Here is a 10,729-nt window from a genome sequence, read left to right as displayed (position 1 = left end):
TCTTATGGCTTGGGGGTAGAAGCTGTTGAGAAGCCTTTTGGACCTAGACTTGGCGCTCCGGTACCGCTTGCCATGCGGTAGCAGAGAGAACAGTCTATGACTAGGTTTTTAGGGCCTTCCTCTGACACCGCCTGGTATAGAGGTCCTGGATGGCAGGAAGCTTAGCCCCAGTGATGTACTAGGCCGCAAGCACTACCCTCTGTAGTGCAACCAGTCAGGATGCTCTCGATGGTGCAGCTGTAAAACTTTTTGAGGATCTGAGGACCCATGCCAAATCTTTTCAGTCTCCTGAGGGGGAATAGGCTTTGTTGTGCCCTCTTCACGACTGTCTTGGTGTGCTTGGACCATGTTAGTTTGTTAGTGATGTGGACACCAAGGAACTTGAAGCTCTCAACCTGCTCCACTACAGCCCCGTCGATGAGAACGGGGGCGTGCTCGGTCCTCCTTTTCCTTTAGACCACAATCATCTCCTTTGTCTTGATCACGTTGAAGGAGAGGTTGTTGTCGTGGCACTACAAGGCCAGGTCTCTGACCTCCTCTCTATAGGCTGTCTCATCGTTGTCGGTGATCAGGCCTACCACAGTTGTGTCGTCGGCAAACTTAATGATGGTGTTGGAGTCGCGCCTGGACGTGCAGTCATAAGAGAACAGGGATTACAGGAGGGGACTGAGCACACACCCCTGAGGGGCCCCAGTGTTGAGGATCAGCGTGGCTGATGTGTTGTTACCTACCCTTACCACCTGGGGGCGGCCCGTCAGGAAGTCCAGGATCCAGTTGCAGAGGGAGGTGTTTAGTCCCAGGGTCCTTAGTTTAGTGATGAGCTTTGAGGGCACTATGGTGTTGAACGCTGAGCTGTAGTCGATGAACAGCATTCTCACATAGGTGTTCCTTTTGTCCAGGTGGGAAAGGGCAGTGCGGAGTGCAAAAGAGATCGCATCATCTGTGGATCTGTTGGGACGGTATGCAAATTGGAGTGGGTCTAGTGTTTCTGGGATAATGGTGTTGTGAGCCATGACCAGCCTTTCAAAGCACTTCATGGCTACAGATGTGAGTGCTACGGTAATCATTTAGGCAGGTTACCTTAGCGTTCTTGGGCTCAGGGACTATGGTGGTCTGCTTGAAACATGTTGGTATTAAAATCAAATCAAAGTTTAATTGTCACGTGCACCAAATACAACAGGTGTAGACCTTACAGTGAAATGTTTACTTACAGGCCCTAACCAACAGTGTAATTTTTAAGTAAAAAATAGGTATTAGGTGAACAATAGATCAGTAAGGAAATAAAAAACAACAGTAAAAAGACAGCGAATATTAAGAGTAACGAGGCTATATATTGTAGCGAGGCTATATACAGGCACCGGTTAGACGGGCTAATTGAGGTAGTATGTACATGTAGGTATGGTTATTACAGACTCAGACAGGGAGAGGTTGAAAATGTCAGTGAAGCCACTTGCTAGTTGGTCAGCGCATGCTAGGAGTACACGTCCTGGTAATCCGTCTGGCCCTGCGGCCTTGTGAATGTTGACCTGTTTAAAGGTCTTACTCACATCGGCTATGGAGAGCGTGATCACACGGTCGTACTGAACAGATGATCTCTGAGGTCAGTCAGGTCTCATATTGTTGAAGAGCCCTTAATGCTACTCAACTAGACCACACCATTAACTATACTGAATGTATAAAAAAATACAAAACTGAAATGTCACATTTATATAAGTATTCAGACCCTTTACTCAATACTTTGATGAAGCACCTTTGGCAGCAATTACAGCCTCGAGTCTTCTTGGTGTCTTGACTGTCCTGTGAGGATCAGACTAGCGGGCGGTGACAGTAACAAGGCCTCTCTCTCTCCCAAAGAGGGGAGAGGGGGAGCTGCTGAATGGTTGACAGTTCACACCCTTTTGTAAATTACAGGAGAAGGAGACTTTCTCCCCCCCCAGTATTTAACCTAAGGAATGTTCTTTGTTCACAGACTTTTCCCGCTGAAACTCTAATGGAACAATAAGTCTAACATAAGAATGTGGGGAATGGTCAGTGGGGAGATGTAGAAAACTAATGTCATATTGTTTTTCCTTTTGTGACATCATTAAAAACTGTATGGACGAAATATTGTAACTTGGAAAGTATGTCCTCTTTATCTGTCAAGTTTCCATCCAATACGTTATGCATATGATATGGGAAATGATTAACGTATTTTTGTTAAGATTGGAATGTGATGTTTGGAGTCCTAAGAGAACCATTCCTTTTAAGCACTCTGGTCGAAAAGGATGGTTCCATCAGACCGACACGCTCTTCTGACCTCACTCAGGGCATGGCTACTGTCACAGTATCTAACGAAGGTGGCGCCCCTCCTCGGTCGGGCAGCGCCCGGCGGTCGTCGTCGCCGGCCTATTAGCTGCCACCGATCATTGTTTCTGTGTCTTTTGGTTTTGTCTGTCTATCCCGCACCTGTTTTGTGTCTGTAATTAGTGGGGGTTATTTAGTGTGCATTTTCAGTTGGGATTCTTGTGCGGGATTGTCTATCTGTCGCTAGAGGACAGGTGTTAGTTAGCGCTGGCTTTATATTAAGCGTGTTACTGTTCTGTACGGTGTTTGCCGGGCTGCGCCCCATGCGTTAAACGTTTCCGTACGATTCTCCTGTTTTGGGTGTTATGCGCACCCTGTGCTTTTTTACAGACGCCTTATTGTCTACGGTGGAAATAAACTTTTGATCTACCGGACCTCAGTCTCCTGCATTTGACTCTGCTCCTTTCCTGCTCCTAAGAGAATACGGGACAGCTACTTAATGTGATATGATTGGAAGGCTAAGGATTAACATACTAGACCAGAACTTTGCCAGGTTGCTGCAGTGCGTGTAAAGTGGTCTGAATCCTGAACCCTGAATAATCAACACGAGGTGTAGGCTAGAAGTTCTCGTCCCAGACAATCACTGGTACGGCTGATTAGCTGCCCTAAGTCAGATATCGAAGAAAGCAAATCTACGAGGGGCCATCCCACTATGCTTCAAACCATCCCACCCTACTATGAGTCTTACATCACCGTATTCTCCTACCATCATCACCAATGGGAATCGTTGATACGGCTGGCTATCTTCCGGAGTGAACAACAGTAGAAGAGATGGGTCCGGACCCTTTCGGGTGCCGCTGAAAGGCCAACCCACCTCCTTGCTAACAAGGCCTGGTTCTGATACAGATAGACGACGAGCAAAGGCACTCACAAGTAAATACATTCATGATTTCTTATTCCAAACGGGTGGCAGTTCGTGTGCAAAGTATATGATTAATGTGAGAATAGTTCTAGAATGTATCCACGATAAGTGTCCCTTTTTCTCTCTCTCTCTTTTACCCATCTCCATGTAACAAGCCGTCATATTGTCAGTCCGCTAGGGACTTTCTTCTCATGTATTAAGTGTGCATGTTAGCCTGTTTTCTCATTTTAGTAGCTAGTAAATAAATAATTAAACCAATTGGTGTAGTACTGAATCATGAGTAAGGCTGGGGGTTTTGCAGATGCATAAGGTTACGACTGTTCAGAATGATGATATGATAAGAGGTAATGATTAATCAGATGACTGTTTATCGAAGGAATAGATACATACCTTATAGAGTTAATTTCAGGAGATGGTAACTTTTGGGCTAGGGGGCAGTATTCGGAATTTCAGATGACTGACGTGCCCAAAGTAAACTGCTTGTTACTCAGGCACAGAAGCCAGGATATGCATATAATTGGAAGCATTGGATAGAAAACACTCTGAAGTTTCTAAAACTGTTAATATAATGTCTGTGAGTATAACAGAACTGATATGGCAGGCAAAAACCCGAGGAAAATCCATCCAGGAAATTGGATTTTTTTTTATGAGTGGTTTTCCATTGAAAGCCTATTGACTATTGTTAAAGGAATTCCTGCTTGAGTGTAAATGATTAAATAATTCTACCCTGAATTTAGGGATAGGGTCTATATAGCCTTTAGAATAAGTAACTAAAGGGTTGAGCATAAGTCTCATGAGATTGACTAGGATAGGAGAGGAATGGAGGTCTGTGGGTTTAAGTAAACATCAAGAACAGTTAAACTGTGGTTGACCTGACCTAGCTTGAACCCTCCAGGTTTCCCTAATCTCAGAGTACTAAAAATGTCGGCTGGGTAAGAATTTACGGTGTTGAGAGTTCTGGGGAAGAACAATTAACTCTCCTTAGTGTTAGTGTGTAATGTGTGTGCGTAAATGAGGAGCCTGGTATATAATGGATGTTTTGTGTATGAACTGCAGAACGTTCTCCTGAATAAACAATTCTGACTCTTGTAAGCTGGTCCTCTGTCTGTGTTATTAAACCAGAATCTTACACATTCTGGATGGCAGACTGAGTATTTTAATTGAAGTTAACATTGAGTACATAATTCTCTTAACAACAAACTAAGGGGTTTAGCGCCCAGATTACAGTTCCTATGGCTTCCACTAGATGTCAACAGTCTTTAGACATGGTTTCAGGCTTGTTTTTGAAAAATGAAGAATAAGACCTTTTGGTAAGTGGTCTATGGAATCATGCAGTACTGGTTTGCGCGTGTGACTGTGTGCGCGCTCTTCGTTCTTTTTCCTTTCTATTGAATACGCTATTGTCCGGTTGAAATATTATTGATTATTTGGATAATTGACAACCTGATGATTAATTATAAACATCGTTTAACATGTTTTGATGAACTTTACCGGTACTATTAGGATGTATTCGTCTGCATGTTTTGACCGCCTTTGAGGCAGTGGATTACTGAACAAAACGCGCCAACAAAATAGAGATTTTGGGATATAAAGATGGACTTTATCGAACAAAATGACCATTTGTTGTGTAGCTAGGACCCTTTGGATTGCCAACAGAGGAAGATCTTCAAAGGTAAGTGATTTATTATATCGCTATTTCTGACCTTCGTGAAGCCTCTGCTTGGTTGGAAAACGTTTGTATGCTTTTGTAAGCGGGGCGCTGTCCTCAGATAATTGCATTGTATGCTTTCGCCGTAAAGCCTTTTTGAAATCTGACAAAGCGGCTGGATTAACAAGAAGTTAATCTTTTAACCGATGTATAACACTTGTATTTTCATGAACGTTTATTATTACTATTTTTGTAATTTGTTGTCAAGGTGGGACACTAGCGTCCCAATGAGCCAAAAGAAGCTAAACTCTTCCGTTGTGCCCCGAAACCTATTATTATATAACTTATTATTGTTACATGATTCATTATATAACTTATTATTGTTACATGATTCATTATATAACTTATTATTGTTACATGATTCATTGAATCGGGTAACAATTTAACATAGTTAGCGGATTAAATAAATAACAGCCATCAGATTAATGAAAGTAAAATCAAGACATTGGCTATGATACTGCAAGCTTGGTAAATTTATTTTTCCCCTTCTCTGTTGATCCTCTCAAGCTCTGTCAGGTTGGAAGAGGAGCATCGCTGAACAGCTATTTTCAGGTCTCTCCAGAGATGTTAGATCGGGTTTAAATTCGGGCTGTGGCTGGGCCACTCAAGGACATTCAGTGACTTGTCCTGAAGTCACTGATGTGCTGTCATGGCTGTGTGTTAACCCCCTAATCCCCCTAACCACCCTAATCCCCCTAACCACCCTAATCCCCCTAACCACCCTAATCCCCCTAACCCTAACCACCCTAACCATCCTAACCCTAACCACCCTAACCATGCTAATCCAAATAACTCTGACCACCCTAAACACCCTATCCACCCTAACCACCCTAATCCTCCTAACCCTAACCACCCTAATCCCCCTAACCACCCTAATCCCCCTAACCCTAACCACCCTAATCCCCCTAACCCTAACCACCCTAATCCCCCTAACCCTAACCACCCTAATCCCCCTAACCCTAACCACCCTAATCCCCCTAACCCTAACCATCCTAACCCTAATCCCCCAAATCCTAACCAACATAATCCCCCTAACCCTAACCACTCTAACCACCCTAATCCTCCTAACCCTAATCACCCTAATCCCCCTAACCCTAACCACCCTAACCACCCTAACCCCCTAATCCCCCTAACCACCCTAATCCTAAACACCCTAACCCTAACCACTCTAACCACCCTAATCCCCCTAACCCTAATCCCCCAAATCCTAACCAACATAATCCCCCTAACCCTAACCACTCTAACCACCCTAATCCCCCTAACTACCCTAATCCCCCTAACCACCCTATTCCTAACCACCCTAATCCCCTAACCCTAACCACCCTAACCACTCTAACCACCCTAATCCTCCTAACCCTAATCATCATAATCCCCTAACCCTAACCACCCTAATCCCCTAACCACCCTAATCCCCTAATCCTAACCACCCTAACCACTCTAACCACCCTAATCCTCCTAACCCTAATCACCCTAATCCCCCTAACCCTAACCACCCTAACAATGTATTAAAATGATTCCTTGGTTTTAACTAGAGGTTCATAAAATGAGTGAGGTAGTTGTCTATGTGCCCCCTGTACTCCATTTGGGTAACAGTTATTGTCCCCTTACCTAAAAACCCTAATATTTTATTACCATTATTTAACTAGGCAAGTCAGTTAAGAACAAATTCTTATTTTCAATGATGGCCTAGGACCACTGCCTTGTTCAGGGGCAGAACGACAGATTTGTAGCTTGTCAGCTCAGGATTTGAACTTGCAACCTTGCGGTCACTCGTCCAATGCTCTAACCACTAGGCTACGCTGCCGCCCCAATATTGAGGTGATACTGGGGTGATATTGAGGCAATATTGAGATGATATTGAGGTGATACTGGGGTGCTATTGAGGAGATACTGGGGTAATATTGAGGCGATACTGGGGTGATATTGAGGAGATACTGGGGTGATATTGAGGAGATACTGGGGTGATATTGAGGCAATATTGAGGTGATACTGGGGTGATATTGAGGCGATACTGGGGTGATATTGAGACGATACTGGGGTGATATTGAGGCGATACTGGGGTGATATTGAGGCGATATTGAGGAGATACTGGGGTAATATTGAGGCGATACTGGGGTGATATTGAGGCGATACTGGGGTGATATTGAGGCGATACTGGGGTGATATTGAGGCGATACTGGGGTGATATTGAGGCGATACTGGGGTGATATTGAGGAGATATTGAGGAGATACTGGGGTAATATTGAGGCGATACTGGGGTGATATTGAGGCGATACTGGGGTGATATTGAGGCGATACTGGGGTGATATTGAGGCAATATTGAGGTGATACTGGGGTGATATTGAGGCGATACTGGGGTGATATTGAGGCGATACTGGGGTGATATTGAGGAGATACTGGGGTGATATTGAGGAGATACTGGAGTGATATTGAGGTGATACTGGGGTGATATTGAGGCGATACTGGGGTGATATTGAGGCAATATTGAGGTGATACTGGGGTGATATTGAGGCGATACTGGGGTGATATTGAGGCGATACTGGGGTGATATTGAGGAGATACTGGGGTGATATTGAGGAGATACTGGAGTGATATTGAGGTGATACTGGAGTGATATTGAGGCGATATTGAGGTGATACTGGAGTGATATTGAGGTGATACTGGAGTGATATTGAGGCGATATTGAGGTGATACTGGAGTGATATTGAGGTGATACTGGAGTGATATTGAGGCGATATTGAGGTGATACTGGAGTGATATTGAGGCGATATTGAGGTGATACTGGAGTGATATTGAGGCGATATTGAGGTGATACTGGAGTGATATTGAGGCAATACTGGGGTGATATTGAGGCGATACTGGGGTGATATTGAGGAGATACTGGGGTGATATTGCAGCGATACTGAGGTGATATTGAGGAGATACTGGAGTGATATTGAGGTGAAACTGGGGTGATATTGAGGTGATACTGGAGTGATATTGAGGCGATATTGAGGTGATACTGGAGTGATATTGAGGTGATACTGGAGTGATATTGAGGCGATATTGAGGTGATACTGGAGTGATATTGAGGTGATACTGGAGTGATATTGAGGCGATATTGAGGTGACACTGGAGTGATATTGAGGTGATACTGGGGTGATATTGAGGCGATATTGAGGTGATACTGGAGTGATATTGAGGTGATACTGGAGTGATATTGAGGCGATATTGAGGTGATACTGGAGTGATATTGAGGCAATATTGAGGTGATACTGGAGTGATATTGAGGTGATATTGAGGTGATACTGGGGTGATATTGAGGCGATACTGGGGTGATATTGAGGCGATACTGGGGTGATATTGAGGAGATACTGGGGTGATATTGAGGAGATACTGGAGTGATATTGAGGTGATACTGGAGTGATATTGAGGCGATATTGAGGTGATACTGGAGTGATATTGAGGTGATACTGGAGTGATATTGAGGCGATATTGAGGTGATACTGGAGTGATATTGAGGTGATACTGGGGTGATATTGAGGCGATATTGAAGTGATACTGGAGTGATATTGAGGCGATATTGAGGTGATACTGGAGTGATATTGAGGCGATATTGAGGTGATACTGGGGTGATATTGAGGCGATACTGGGGTGATATTGAGGAGATACTGGGGTGATATTGCAGCGATACTGAGGTGATATTGAGGAGATACTGGAGTGATATTGAGGTGAAACTGGGGTGATATTGAGGTGATACTGGAGTGATATTGAGGCGATATTGAGGTGATACTGGAGTGATATTGAGGTGATACTGGAGTGATATTGAGGCGATATTGAGGTGATACTGGAGTGATATTGAGGTGATACTGGAGTGATATTGAGGCGATATTGAGGTGACACTGGAGTGATATTGAGGTGATACTGGGGTGATATTGAGGCGATATTGAGGTGATACTGGAGTGATATTGAGGTGATACTGGAGTGATATTGAGGCGATATTGAGGTGATACTGGAGTGATATTGAGGCGATATTGAGGTGATACTGGAGTGATATTGAGGTGATATTGAGGTGATACTGGGGTGATATTGAGGCGATACTGGGGTGATATTGAGGCGATACTGGGGTGATATTGAGGAGATACTGGGGTGATATTGAGGAGATACTGGAGTGATATTGAGGTGATACTGGAGTGATATTGAGGCGATATTGAGGTGATACTGGAGTGATATTGAGGTGATACTGGAGTGATATTGAGGCGATATTGAGGTGATACTGGAGTGATATTGAGGTGATACTGGGGTGATATTGAGGCGATATTGAAGTGATACTGGAGTGATATTGAGGCGATATTGAGGTGATACTGGAGTGATATTGAGGCGATATTGAGGTGATACTGGGGTGATATTGAGGCGATACTGGGGTGATATTGAGGAGATACTGGGGTGATATTGCAGCGATACTGAGGTGATATTGAGGAGATACTGGAGTGATATTGAGGTGAAACTGGAGTGATATTGAGGTGATACTGGAGTGATTTTGAGGCGATATTGAGGTGATACTGGAGTGATATTGAGGTGATACTGGAGTGATATTGAGGTGATACTGGAGTAATATTGAGGCGATATTGATGTGATACTGGAGTGATATTGAGGTGTTACTGGAGTGAAATTGAGGCGATATTGAGGTGATACTGGAGTGATATTGAGGTGATACTGGAGTGATATTGAGGCGATATTGAGGTGATACTGGAGTGATATTGAGGTGATACTGGAGTGATATTGAGGCGATATTGAGGTGATACTGGAGTGATATTGAGGTAATATTGAGGTGATACTGGAGTGATATTGAGGCGATATTGAGGTGATACTGGAGTGATATTGAGGCAATATTGAGGTGATACTGGAGTGATATTGAGGCGATATTGAGGTGATACTGGGGTGATATTGAGGTGATACTGGGGTGATATTGAGGCGATATTGAGGTGATACTGGAGTGATATTGAGGTGATACTGGAGTGATATTGAGGTGATATTGAGGAGATACTGGGGTGATATTGAGGTGATACTGGAGTGATTCTGAGGCGATACTGGAGTGATGTTGAGGTGATACTGGGATGTTATTGAGGTGATATTGAGGCGATATTGAGGTGATATTGAGGCGATATTGAGGTGATATTGAGGTGATACTCAGTGATTCTGAGGCGATACTGGGGTGATATTGAGGTGATATTGAGGTGATACTGGAGTGATATTGAGGCGATATTGAGGTGATATTGAGGTGATATTGCAGCGATACTGAGGTGATACTGGAGTGATATTGAGGTGATACTGGAGTGATTCTGAGGCGATATTGAGGTGATACTGGAGTAATATTGAGGCGATATTGAGGTGATATTGAGGCGATATTGAGGTGATACTGGGGTGATATTGAGGCTATACTGGGGTGATATTGAGGCGATACTGGGGTGATATTGAGGAGATACTGGGGTGATATTGAGGAGATACTGGAGTGATGTTGAGGTGATACTGGAGTGATATTGAGGCGATATTGAGGTGATACTGGAGTGATATTGAGGTGATACTGGAGTGATATTGAGGCGATATTGAGGTGATACTGGAGTGATATTGAGGTGATACTGGAGTGATATTGAGGCGATATTGAGGTGATACTGGAATGATATTGAGGTGATACTGGAGTGATATTGAGGCGATATTGAGGTGACACTGGAGTGATATTGAGGTGATACTGGGGTGATATTGAGGCGATATTGAGGTGATACTGGAGTGATATTGAGGTGATACTGGAGTGATATTGAGGCGATATTGAGGTGATA

General features: G+C 43.8%; 1 long non-coding RNA gene across 1 annotated transcript; it reads left to right on the top strand.

Moving 5' to 3' along the window:
* The first annotated feature begins 9,444 nt into the window (after positions 1–9,444).
* LOC115198005 (uncharacterized) lies at positions 9,445–9,789 on the top strand. The gene is made up of 3 exons (XR_003879124.1): positions 9,445–9,492; positions 9,548–9,602; positions 9,779–9,789. It is a non-coding gene; the product is annotated as an uncharacterized LOC115198005 (long non-coding RNA).
* Positions 9,790–10,729: the final 940 nt, after the last annotated feature.

Source organism: Salmo trutta, chromosome 8 (genome assembly GCF_901001165.1).
Source record: "Salmo trutta chromosome 8, fSalTru1.1, whole genome shotgun sequence".
In the NCBI taxonomy this organism is placed as follows: domain Eukaryota; kingdom Metazoa; phylum Chordata; class Actinopteri; order Salmoniformes; family Salmonidae; genus Salmo; species Salmo trutta.
The sequence above is the reverse complement of the archived record's forward strand: the minus strand, read 5'-3'. Positions and strand labels throughout refer to the sequence as shown.